Source organism: Notolepis coatsorum (assembly GCF_963971535.1).
Source record: "Notolepis coatsorum genome assembly, contig: SCAFFOLD_406, whole genome shotgun sequence".
In the NCBI taxonomy this organism is placed as follows: domain Eukaryota; kingdom Metazoa; phylum Chordata; class Actinopteri; order Aulopiformes; family Paralepididae; genus Notolepis; species Notolepis coatsorum.
Genome location: NW_028169430.1, coordinates 30001 through 44447, shown reverse-complemented (window position 1 = coordinate 44447; position 14447 = coordinate 30001).

The window sequence follows — 14447 nt, the reverse complement described above, 5'->3', positions numbered from 1 at the left end:
ATACTTTAAATGTATAATGTTTAGATTAAATTGTTTTAATTGTTTTTAGCATATTCAACGTGCCCAGAGGACGAGGCCTGATGAAAGAGTGGTAAACACTGTTTCATTTAAGGCAGAATAGGTTAAATAGGGATCTGGATGAATGGGTCACCAGGACTCCCGGGAGGGGCCATAGTCAGGGGAAATGTGGGAAAGAAAAGAAGAAGACAAGAAGGCAAAAATTGATGAGATGGACCAAAGAAGAATGGAAAAAATTGAGAAGAAAAAATTGAGAAAAATTCAAATTTTTATGATTTTTGTTATTATGTTAAATAATAATAATAATAAATAATTTAGGACCTGCTCCGAGGTCACCATTTGGCACACATGCGAACCACGCATACAATGCGTATCTGCGATTAACCCATCCCGTCGTCCTTCCCCCCCAAGAGCAGCCGGGAGCAGACAGGCGCCACGTGAGCCGCGCCAGGGGACCAATCCAAGTGCTCCTGTCCGTCTTCGTCAAGGACGCCACAGCGTTAGCGATCTTGTTGTTGTGCATGTTTTTCCATTGGGTTTATCTTATCGGGGGGGGAAACCCTTGCGAGCACGGGGAGAACATTGTATGGCTAGTATGTATAGAAATTAAGTCAAGATAATTGTAATATGACATTAGTAAAATGTCAAAGGGAGGAGCTGTGGTAACCTTGACTTCATAATTTCATGATTTCATAAATCAAAAATGTTAGATTAACCCAGAAAACTGAAAGTATCTGTAGTGATGGTAAATAGTTCATCACACATAGACTCTCAGAGTGATGGAACAAGCAGCCATTCCAAACCCCCCCAGGAAACCAAACACCTAGACATGTGACAGTTGAGCACAGCAAGGAGAGACCAAACAGCGGAAATGCCTCTGTAAGAATGTGGTTGCAATAATAGATTCAGAAAATACAAAGTGCCAGTTTGGTAGATGGGGTTTTTGGGATGGCTCTTGTGAATTGAATAGTATTAACCTAAGACGCACTGACTATACTGGGTTAATATTATATCAACACAAACACTATTAAGGCAGAAGTCACCAGACCTCATCAGTTGAACACCACCAGGCGACATCTCATGACGACATTGTTTACTCAGTCACACACCACAGAAAAACGGTGACTCAATATAGCACTAAAGACAGTTGTCTAACCAAGATTAGAGGTCACAGGAAATATAATTGCATTATATTAGTTTAGAATGAAAACAATGTTGGAATAATAAAACAAGAGTATAGTAACCTATTAGAAAAGTAACTTACAAAGAAGAACCATATAGAAGGAATGTTAAAATGATTGATTCATTCAAAGGGGGCCACAGTCAAACCACCCCTCTGTCCAAAAAGGAGGGGGCCACAACCCACGAGGAAGGACATGTTGGGACCGATAAGCCCCAGAAATAAGCCCCAGAGAGGAATGTTAAAAGGTCTGAGGTCGTTGGACCTCCTCGCTGCTGGGAACTGGAAGAAGACACCGGCGGGGAGGTCAAGGGGGGGCTGACCATCTGGGGAGGGGCGCCATGTGTGGAGGCAAGGAAACTATGTGGGAAGTCAGGGTATAAAACAGTGGGTTTTGGTGAGGAGGGCCAGGCCAGCTCAGGACACCCGCCACACACCGTTACCCAGGGGGTCTGAGTTTGGTCTCCACCACCACCACGACCATGGTCTACTTTGTCCCTATGTGAGTAGAAACTGTATATGGAATAATGTGATAACTAGAGTAAGATGCCTATCTTAGGCCCAGGTTTTATCATGTGGTGACAGAGAGTACTATGGTCTTATTTCATTAACATAACATGACTAAAATGTATGTACAATACTGTCTTTTGATGTAAAAAGCCAACGAGGGCTATTGTGATTTACCTGCATCAAATCCTTTTGTACAAATCATGTATTGTGTTTGAAGTGTCCTGTATGTAACCAATGCATTATTCCACTCGGCCCACGCTGCAATTAAATGAATATTGGACCATAGCTGCTGGTTGTCTGGCTGTACACTTATTCTCTACTGGCTAAAATTGGGAGCTCAGATGAGGACCATGTTTTCTATCACACTGTGATCTTTCCCTTCCTCTAGTTAGCAACCTCACTACTGTGCTGTAATTAATGGATATTCATATAGGAATATACAACACTTTGAACAAAGCAAAAAAAAACATAAAACCTCAAATAACATAAGCAACAGAAATAACAATAAACAAAAAGGAGTAACTGCATAAAATATGACAATTCCACCCCCCCCCCCTCCTCCCACCCCACCCCCCTCACAAAGCCATGTTATGCACTTTGACCCCCCTCAGTCTCCGATCAAGGTGAACGCTGGAACTCAACTGCCATTCCTGGATTGGATTGGATTGGCAGGTACATTTTGGCTGCACTCGTCGACAGTCCTGCGATCGTCCCGTCGTCCGCCGCTGCCGCTCGGCTTGTTGGTCATCGGGGCGTCTGAACCGGAGTTTCAGAACTGCACGGCGCTGGGCGGGATGTCGAACATGGACGGGTCGAGCTGCTGTCCTTTGAACGGCGAGCCCTCTGCGTCCCAACCCTTCTCCAGCATCTCGTGGCTCTGTGGCTTGCCGTGGAGCTTCTGGTGGTAGTTGAAGGTCAGTATGTCCAGAACGGCGTGTTCCTCCTTGTCTAACGTTGCCCTGGTGCGCTCCCTGTTGATCTGGTTCACATCGATCTCCTTCTCCCCCTTCAACACCGCGTTCCACCAGACCTCCCCGCACTTACTGAGAGACAGGACCACACAGCGTCCAGGCTCCACAGAGAGTTCTCCTTGTTGATCTTGTGAGAGAGTTCTCCCTCCATGAGGACCTGCTCTGCAGCACCCTCCGTCAGAGACACACACCTGGTGTGATCACAGCGCATGCGCATCATGCACCCAACACCGGAAATAATGCCGTTTTGAGCAGTTTATAAAGAATATTTAAAATGTTTATTAGCAACGCCGAGATTTCAAACCATCCCGTATGTCTGTCCGAAACCCTCGTGCAACTGTGAGTACCTTTGAAACGTCTCTGTGATACATGTATTTAAAGATTTTCTTTTTGGCGTTTTATCGCTTTATTTCTACTGGGCAGTCCAGTAGATAGAGACAGAGGATGAATGGGAGACAGAGTGGGGGGAAGACATTCGGCAAATAACGACGGGTTCGGGAATCGAACCCGGGTCGGCCGTGTCGCGGCTGAGCGCGCTATGTGGTTCGCCACTGGGGCGCCCTTCTGTGATACATGTATAACGAACAGTTCGGTTAGAACCAGTCCTTCATGGTAAATCTAGGTTGGGTTCCTATTGAGGAGCAAGTGACTGTGGATGCACTCGGTGCATCACAGTCACGAAAGGGGCTAGGAGATTGTGATCTCAACATTGACATTGCATCTCTCCGTCGCCCAGTGCGCAGAAGTAAAGCATTGAATCGTGACATATCTAGATTGGTTGTTTCCTCTGGACTGCATAATCCTCCGCTATATCTATCTATTTATCATCTATGTATGTCAATATAGCCAATGGAAATGCTAGGAATGGTCACATGGGTTGGGTGAACCAATGGACAATTCCTATCGTTTCTCAGTCGTCCTGACCACTCGTACCACTATGGTATTTGGGATATCGCTTATCGCCACCTACTGGCCCGGATGCTTGTTGGATCAATTTATATGCGTTTATGTGTTTGCGTCTGGATCAGTTTATTTTTTTTAACACTGTCGTGTGGACGAGGATTTCTTTTTAAACGGAGCCTGAGAATATCCGTTTGGCAAAAGATCCAGATACGTGGGGACATGGCCTAAATAACACATAGATACAGACACAGGGGAGAAATCACTAGACTAGACAATGGGGCACAACACAGACAGCAGATACATAGACAACAGATTAGTGAGTATGACAGAGAACAAATTAATAAACATAGACAGGCACAAATGCAATAGGGTATTGTTCATGAGTGGTGTTGAAAGTCCGATGGCCGGTCCAATAGGACCGGGGGGGTGACAGTACCCCGCCCTCAAAGGTCGACTCCCAGGCGACCTAGCAGGCCCCCTGGGAACAGGAAGGGTGGGAGGGGGGGAAGCAGCGTCGGCGAAGAGGTGCGGGGGGAGGAAGGGGGTTCGAGGGACGGGGCTCGGCCTAGCAGGCCCCCCGGGAGCGGGAAGGGTGGAAGGGAGGGAAGCAGCGTCGGCGAAGAGGTGCGGGGGAAGGAAGGGGGGTAGACGAGGGGCTGACGAGGAGGACTGGAGCAGGGAAGGATGGAGGGTAGAGGCGACGGCTCCGAAGTGGGACCTGGGGCTGGGGTCTCCTCGGCGGCGAGACCCACCGCCGAACCCCGAACCGGAGGCTCCCTGGCGGCAGGACGCGGTGCAGGACCCCCGACCGGGGTCCCTCCGGCAGCGGAATTCGGCGTCGTCCTCCAGGTCTGCCATGGTGGTGGCTCGTCCTCCGGAACCTCCCAGGGCTGAGGAGACCTCGACCAGGCCGGCGAGGAAGACCTGTGATCCTGGGAACCCCCTCCCCTGGGGCTGTGGCGTTGGGATCCGCGCCCCTTCCCCGACGCTCCCCTGCGGACCAGATGACTCCCCACCCAGGGATCCAGCACAGGAGTGGCTGCGACGCAAGCACCCGTTGTCATCGGCGCCGCTGGCCCGGCCACTCCGTCCCACGGTGCCAAATCCCGAGCGGCCGCCTGGTCGGCACACAGGACCGAAGCGCCCAGGATACCGAGCGCGAAGCTCGCTCCATCTCTCCTCTCTGCAGGGTTCTGGTTTGGCTGGATCATTCTGTTACGATTCCTGGAACGTTTCGCTGGCATGTCGGTGGTAGAGATGAGTAGAACCCGGAATGCAGACTTAACACGAGGAGAGGTAGTGGAGGATGAAATAGATGAAGCACGAGTCGTGGATGAAAGTAATAAGCTCTTTACTTAACGTGGCAAACAATACAAAACTGACTCACTGGGAATACGGAGAAACATAAGGTTGACAGCACACAGGACGAGGGTAACATGAACAATGATCCAGCACAGGAAGGCAGGGCAGACAACACTAATATACACAGACTAATTGACACATGAGGGTGATTGGGAACAAGACACAGCTGCGTGGAAAAGACAGAACAACCTGGGGTAAAATACTGAAACATGACGACACTAAATAACACATAGATACAGACACAGGGGAGAAATCACTAGACTAGACAATGGGGCACAACACAGACAGCAGATACACAGACAACAGATTAGTGAGTATGACAGAGAACAAATTAATAAACATAGACAGGCACAAATGCAATAGGGTATTGTTCATGAGTGGTGTTGAAAGTCCGATGGCCGGTCCAATAGGACCGGGGGGGTGACACAGATGTGTTTGATGTCAACCTCCGGGGCTGGGATGGGGTGGGTATGAGGGAGGGGAGGAGGGAGGGAAGGGAAAAGAAAAAAGAAAGAAAAGATGGAAAATGTACAATGGTTACAACTGAAATGTTCAAATAGTTATTTTCCTGTAATAAAGAAAGATCACAAAAAAAAATTAAATAAAAAAAAATTTAAATAAAAAAAATTGACAATTAGACAAATAGACAAAAAATAGACAATTTCGCGCGGGGAAATTGTGAAAGTGTAGGTGATGCCTGTGCACCGCCGGCCAACTGTGTGACTCATTCCTGATTGTAATTCAGAAATCACCTCCTCTAAAATCACAGATGAAAGTGTCTCATCTCCTCCCCCCCCCTCGATGCGGCTCATCCCTCTGTATCATCTGTCCCCTTAGGCCAGTCCGCTGATCCTCTGAAATTATGCATAAGAGGTCATCCCCCCGGCCCCCCATTCATGTCCTGTATGCATGACTGGTGTGTCCACTGGAGTCTGCCCTGCTGATGTGCTGGGAAGGTTTTGCTGCAAAACACTGAGAATAGTGGGAGAGAGGGAGACAGTGATTCAGACGGACACACACACACGCACGCACACACGCACGTACACGCACACGCATGGATGCACATGAATCCCAAGACCAAACTAAAGGGCAAGAGGTTACGTAAAACAACGTATCAGTTTGAGTTTAATTTATCCAAATTATCTTCACGAGAGAGTTGCCATCCCGTGTATCGTTGCGTAACACAAGCCCCGTTTAAAATACACAGCCTGCGTTCGACCTCGCCAAGGGCGAAGGCAAAGTAATAGAAACGACAACGGCAACGAAGGCCACAAAATGAGGGAGGATGACTGAGTAAAATTAAATGCTAAACAAATAGGCTTAGGAATGAATTGTAATTTTAGATGAATTAATTAACGCACATAAAAATTGTATATGAAGAGAAATAATGATTTTTTTTATTAAAACATTTATTTGGCGGCCGGGTAGCACAGCGGACTAAGCGTCTGTCTACCACCGCAGATACACTGGTATCGAATCCGGCTGTCAGCGGTGCCTCCGGCTTGGCCGGCCGTCATACTGACACAATTGGCAGTGTCAGCGGGAGGGAAGCCGGTGGGTGGGTCTGGGTCGTTGTAAACAGCGACTCCTACAGGTCGGTCAGGGCGCCTGCACAGCGAGGGAGGGAAATGGTGAAGGTAGTGTGACCTCCCACGCATTACACTTCACCAATGAGAGTCCGCGCTGGCAGGTGAAAAGAGGCTGCTGGCTGTCTCCTATGTCTCGGAGGAAGCATGTGATAGACTTCAGGGCTCCCTAGACCGACCATTGGGGGGCACATGCGCACAACGACCAGGAAGGGGAGGGGGGAATTGGCATAACGACTAAATTGGGATGGTAGGAAAATACAGAAAAACAGGAGGAGATGTGGAAAAGTGGATACAAAAAAAAAGAAAAATGTCTTTCTGTATTTTCTCCCATCCCCCAATTTAGTTGTTATGCTAATTCCCTTCCTGGTAATTGCATGCATTGCCCTACTGTCGGTCTGGGGAGGGTGTAGACCAGGGCTATTCAACTAAATTGTTCAGGGGGCCACATTGTCAGAAACCCAAGGGGCCAGGGGCCGGACTGCCACGGCGCCTCCCCGTGCTATGAATATATGTACACTTGACACAACACGCAACCACATTTTCACAACTTTTATTTAAAGGGGAACTATTTTACTATTTCTTTCACTATTTGGGCACTTTTACACAATTCCTGTGGGTTTATGGAACACCTCTGTAATTTTTTTTTTAATTCATTGTTTTGTATTTCTAATCAAGTCCTCAAAAACAGCATTTTTCTACCTCAAGATCTTAAGCCGTTTTGAGCCTGGGCTCCAACCACAGTGAGAACTGTGTGGAAACTCAGCTGATTATCATGCAGCGGTGTCTCTCTGACATCACAAATCAGCACATTTTCAGATGACTCAGTTCAGTGAGGGTGAATATTGTGAGAGGAGAATTGGAAGAATGCGCCAATATGAGAATTAGAGACATAGATCATATTAATATAAGTCCACATAGCTAGGAAACAATGCTAAACACTGAAAAAGGCCATTTATAAGATAGTTACCCTTTAACTACATTGCAAAAGTAGTATACTTTTCAAAAAAAGTGCTTCATTTATGTGCCACATCTGCAACATCTCCTGCAAAAAGTGCTTCATTTATGACTGTGCAACAACTGCAACATCTCCTCTTCAACATTTCAATATAAAAATAAAATAAAAAACAAACAAGTGCATGATGTGCATCTGAACATTCTAACATCAACACTTGAACAAAAAAACACATTTATAGTGCAGCTGAGCTTATGAAAAAGTGCTTCATGTCTGTGCAACAACAGCAAATCACAGCATCTTATTAGCACTTATTGTCCACTCTTAACTCTCAAACATCAGGGGGGTGGGGGGCAGACAGGCCTAGCCTACATACACACATCTAATGAGAGCGATTGCACTTCTTTGACTGGGCAATGGCAGAAAAAGAGGGTTCATAGGAAGTGAGGGCTACCCGCAAACAGTGATGCAAATGCTCATTTGTCAAGGAGGCATGGTTGCTTGTTTTAATGGCATTCATGTGAGAGAAACTGGATTCACAGGTGTATGTTGAGCCAAACATTGTTAGCACAGATTTTGCCAGCGTTTTTATTTTGGGGAATGTCTTGACATGAATACACTTTATCCAAAATGTTGTGGTGGATTCATTCTCAAGTGCCTGCTTCAGAGCAGATGATGCTTGCATGTCAATTATTTCAAGTTGCAGGAGACCTTCATCAATGTGAAGTGATGCAAGGAACTCTTGTCCTTTTGTGGAAATAGCAGCTACATTGGCAAATGGGTTGCTCACAAAATGCATCAATTCTCTGGACATGTCAAATTCATCAAATCGACTTGCAAAGTTTTCCCTCAATTTATCAATGAAATCTGTCATTAATTGAGTGACTTTTGGCTCAATTGTGCGTGTTAACGTTGACATGAAAATAAAAAAGTTAAAAAAAAATAAAAATAAAAAAAAATAAAAAAAAATATTTTTTTTTTATTTATTTTTTTATCATGTAATCTTTGGCGGGCCGGTCAGAATCAGCCCGCGGGCCGCCAGTTGAATAGCCCTGGTGTAGACTATACCACATGCTGCCCTACTGTCGGTCTGGGGAGGGTGTAGACTATACAACATATTGCCCTACTGTCGGTCTGGGGAGGGTGTAGACTATACTACATGCTGCCCTACTGTCGGTCTGGGGAGGGTGTAGACTATACTACATGCTGCTGCCCTACTGTTAGTCTGGGGAGGGTGTAGACTATACCACATGCTGCCCTACTGTCGGTCTGGGGAGGGTGTAGACTATACCACATATTGCCCTACTGTCGGTCTGGGGAGGGTGTAGACTACCACATGCTGCCCTACTGTCTGTCTGGGGAGGGTGTAGACTATACCACATGCTGCCCTACTGTCGGTCTGGGGAGGGTGTAGACTACCACATGCTGCCCTACTGTCTGTCTGGGGAGGGTGTAGACTATACCACATGCTGCCCTACTGTCTGTCTGGGGAGGGTGTGTACTGTAGACTATACTACATATTGCCCTACTGTCTGTCTGGGGAGGGTGTGTACTGTAGACTATACTACATGCTGCCCTACTGTCGGTCTGGGGAGGGTGTAGACTATACTACATGCTGCCCTACTGTCGGTCTGGGGAGGGTCTAGAACTACCACATACCTCCTCCGATACATGTGGAGTCACCAGCCGCTTCTTTTCACCTGACAGCGAGGAGTTTAACTGGTAGAATGTAACGTGTGTGAAGGTTCACTTTATCTCCCCCTGATCCCCTCCCTGCTGAACAGGCGCCCCGACCGACCAGTAGGAGTCGCTGTTTGCAATGACCAGGACACATACCCCACCGGTTTCCCACCCACTGCCAACATTGTGTTCGTAGGGACGACTGACCAAGGTAGGAGGTACCACTGACCATTCAATCCCAGAGTCTCTGCAGTGGTAGACGAGTGCTTAGTCCTCTACACTATTCAGCCGCTCCGAAAAATTATGATCTTAATGAATTGTTGCACTCAAAGTAATAAGCATCATGCGTTTAGTCTCTGGTATATCTCAATTAAATGAAATCGTTAGTAATGATGCAAATTGTAACAATAATCTTACACCCATTGTCAGTTTTCCTTTTCACAATGTTCTCACTCCCTCTGTGGTTGTCTGTCCCACCAGTGAGACAGATAGTTACTATTTATAGTTATGTGGCACTGCATGCTAGCTCACCTTTTTTTGGTTAGCAACCTTTCCATCAAAGAGCCATCTGGTGTGATCCTAGCCATTCTAGGAGCTCTGTACTCCAGCTTGGAAAAGCAGTGTCCTGCTAATAAATCCAACCATGAGGGCTATACTGATGGCAATATACAGTATGTATAGTATTATGTATATGATGCATTGGTTGAGCCTATTGACGAATCAGAGGCCATGGTGCTTGTTGCCGAGCGATATGGATAATGGAGTAACATGAGACTCACCTCACCTCTATCTCATATTTTACTATTAAAAAAAAGTCTGCTTGTAAGTTGTAAGCAACCAACTAAAATATTAGAGTAACTTGAGCACAGGACATAATGTGTAGAGCTTCCTTTGTGCATTTGGATAGTATTGTAAGTTTGTAACATGATATAATATGGATATATAATTGTTATTCCATTTATACAATATAATTATATGTTTTTAACACATGTTGTTGAGTTATAATCATGAGATCTTAGGTTTGTTATAATCAAGAGACGATATGACACAGGCGATAGCTTTCGAGTCCGTGCATGCTTTATTTAACTCCCCCCCCGGCCGTCACACATCAAGGTTCCTACCGCACAAAGGTTCCTATACAAATATAACCTAATACTACACATGTCATGTGTACAAATAATAAAAAAATATATTATTAAATAATATATTATATTTTATATATTTCCTTTCGTTTTATATTATTTACATAACATTTTCTTGACACATATCGAAATCACGACAATAAAGGTGCAACATTCTGGGACCCCTCCTTCCATTTGACAATCAACCCAAGACAAGCAGGAGGGCCACTGACCACAAGGAGGAGGGTCACTGACCACAAGGAGGAGGGGCCACTGACCACAAGGAGGAGGGACACTGACCACAAGGAGGAGGGGTCACTGACCACAAGGAGGAGGGTCACTGACCACAAGGAGGAGGGACACTGACCACAAGGAGGAGGGACACTGACCACAAGCAGGAGGGACACTGACCACAAGGAGGAGGGTCACTGACCACAAGCAGGAGGGACACTGACCACAAGGAGGAGGGGTCACTGACCACAAGGAGGAGGGTCACTGACCACAAGGAGGAGGGTCACTGACCACAAGGAGGAGGGACACTGACCACAAGGAGGAGGGACACTGACCACAAGGAGGAGGGACACTGACCACAAGCAGGAGGGACACTGACCACAAGGAGGAGGGACACTGACCACAAGGAGGAGGGACACTGACCACAAGGAGGAGGGGCCACTGACCACAAGGAGGAGGGTCACTGACCACAAGGAGGAGGGGCCACTGACCACAAGGAGGAGGGACACTGACCACAAGCAGGAGGGACACTGACCACAAGCAGGAGGGACACTGACCACAAGGAGGAGGGACACTGACCACAAGGAGGAGGGGCCACTGACCACAAGGAGGAGGGACACTGACCACAAGGAGGAGGGGCCACTGACCACAAGGAGGAGGGTCACTGACCACAAGCAGGAGGGACACTGACCACAAGGAGGAGGGGCCACTGACCACAAGGAGGAGGGGCCACTGACCACAAGGAGGAGGGGCCACTGACCACAAGGAGGAGGGACACTGACCACAAGGAGGAGGGTCACTGACCACAAGGAGGAGGGGCCACTGACCACAAGGAGGAGGGTCACTGACCACAAGCAGGAGGGACACTGACCACAAGGAGGAGGGACACTGACCACAAGGAGGAGGGACACTGACCACAAGCAGGAGGGACACTGACCACAAGGAGGAGGGACACTGACCACAAGGAGGAGGGTCACTGACCACAAGGAGGAGGGACACTGACCACAAGGAGGAGGGACACTGACCACAAGGAGGAGGGGCCACTGACCACAAGGAGGAGGGACACTGACCACAAGGAGGAGGGGCCACTGACCACAAGGAGGAGGGGCCACTGACCACAAGGAGGAGGGACACTGACCACAAGCAGGAGGGCCACTGACCACAAGGAGGAGGGACACTGACCACAAGCAGGAGGGTCACTGACCACAAGGAGGAGGGTCACTGACCACAAGGAGGAGGGGCACTGACCACAAGCAGGAGGGACACTGACCACAAGGAGGAGGGACACTGACCACAAGCAGGAGGGTCACTGACCACAAGGAGGAGGGGCCACTGACCACAAGGAGGAGGGACACTGACCACAAGCAGGAGGGTCACTGACCACAAGGAGGAGGGTCACTGACCACAAGGAGGAGGGACACTGACCACAATCAGGAGGGACACTGACCACAAGCAGGAGGGACACTGACCACAAGGAGGAGGGGCACTGACCACAAGGAGGAGGGACACTGACCACAAGCAGGAGGGACACTGACCACAAGGAGGAGGGGCCACTGACCACAAGGAGGAGGGGCCACTGACCACAAGGAGGAGGGCCACTGACCACAAGGAGGAGGGACACTGACCACAAGGAGGAGGGACACTGACCACAAGGAGGAGGGGCCACTGACCACAAGGAGGAGGGACACTGACCACAAGGAGGAGGGACACTGACCACAAGGAGGAGGGACACTGACCACAAGGAGGAGGGACACTGACCACAAGGAGGAGGGACACTGACCACAAGGAGGAGGGGCCACTGACCACAAGGAGGAGGGGCCACTGACCACAAGGAGGAGGGGCCACTGACCACAAGGAGGAGGGGCCACTGACCACAAGGAGGAGGGGTCACTGACCACAAGGAGGAGGGGCCACTGACCACAAGGAGGAGGGGTCACTGACCACAAGGAGGAGGGACACTGACCACAAGCAGGAGGGACACTGACCACAAGGAGGAGGGGTCACTGACCACAAGGAGGAGGGACACTGACCACAAGGAGGAGGGGCCACTGACCACAAGGAGGAGGGGCCACTGACCACAAGGAGGAGGGGTCACTGACCACAAGGAGGAGGGGTCACTGACCACAAGGAGGAGGGGCCACTGACCACAAGGAGGAGGGGTCACTGACCACAAGGAGGAGGGGCCACTGACCACAAGGAGGAGGGGCCACTGACCACAAGGAGGAGGGGTCACTGACCACAAGGAGGAGGGGACACTGACCACAAGGAGGAGGGGTCACTGACCACAAGCAGGAGGGACACTGACCACAAGGAGGGGGGGCCACTGACCACAAGGAGGAGGGACACTGACCACAAGGAGGAGGGACACTGACCACAAGGAGGAGGGACACTGACCACAAGGAGGAGGGACACTGACCACAAGGAGGAGGGACACTGACCACAAGGAGGAGGGACACTGACCACAAGGAGGAGGGACACTGACCACAAGGAGGAGGGACACTGACCACAAGGAGGAGGGGCCACTGACCACAAGGAGGAGGGACACTGACCACAAGGAGGAGGGACACTGACCACAAGCAGGAGGGACACTGACCACAAGGAGGAGGGGCCACTGACCACAAGGAGGAGGGGCCACTGACCACAAGCAGGAGGGACACTGACCACAAGCAGGAGGGTCACTGACCACAAGGAGGAGGGTCACTGACCACAAGGAGGAGGGGCCACTGACCACAAGCAGGAGGGACACTGACCACAAGGAGGAGGGACACTGACCACAAGGAGGAGGGACACTGACCACAAGCAGGAGGGTCACTGACCACAAGGAGGAGGGTCACTGACCACAAGGAGGAGGGACACTGACCACAAGGAGGAGGGACACTGACCACAAGCAGGAGGGACACTGACCACAAGGAGGAGGGACACTGACCACAAGGAGGAGGGACACTGACCACAAGGAGGAGGGGCCACTGACCACAAGGAGGAGGGACACTGACCACAAGGAGGAGGGACACTGACCACAAGGAGGAGGGACACTGACCACAAGGAGGAGGGACACTGACCACAAGGAGGGACACTGACCACAAGCAGGAGGGACACTGACCACAAGGAGGAGGGACACTGACCACAAGGAGGAGGGGCCACTGACCACAAGGAGGAGGGGCCACTGACCACAAGGAGGAGGGGCCACTGACCACAAGCAGGAGGGGACACTGACCACAAGGAGGAGGGGACACTGACCACAAGCAGGAGGGACACTGACCACAAGGAGGAGGGGCACTGACCACAAGGAGGAGGGACACTGACCACAAGGAGGAGGGACACTGACCACAAGCAGGAGGGTCACTGACCACAAGGAGGAGGGACACTGACCACAAGCAGGAGGGTCACTGACCACAAGGAGGAGGGACACTGACCACAAGGAGGAGGGGCCACTGACCACAAGGAGGAGGGGCCACTGACCACAAGGAGGAGGGGCCACTGACCACAAGGAGGAGGGGCCACTGACCACAAGGAGGAGGGACACTGACCACAAGGAGGAGGGGTCACTGACCACAAGGAGGAGGGACACTGACCACAAGGAGGAGGGGTCACTGACCACAAGGAGGAGGGGTCACTGACCACAAGGAGGAGGGCCACTGACCACAAGCAGGAGGGACACTGACCACAAGGAGGAGGGACACTGACCACAAGGAGGAGGGACACTGACCACAAGGAGGAGGGACACTGACCACAAGCAGGAGGGACACTGACCACAAGGAGGAGGGTCACTGACCACAAGGAGGAGGGTCACTGACCACAAGGAGGAGGGACACTGACCACAAGGAGGAGGGACACTGACCACAAGGAGGAGGGACACTGACCACAAGGAGGAGGGTCACTGACCACAAGGAGGAGGGACACTGACCACAAGGAGGAGGGGCCACTGACCAC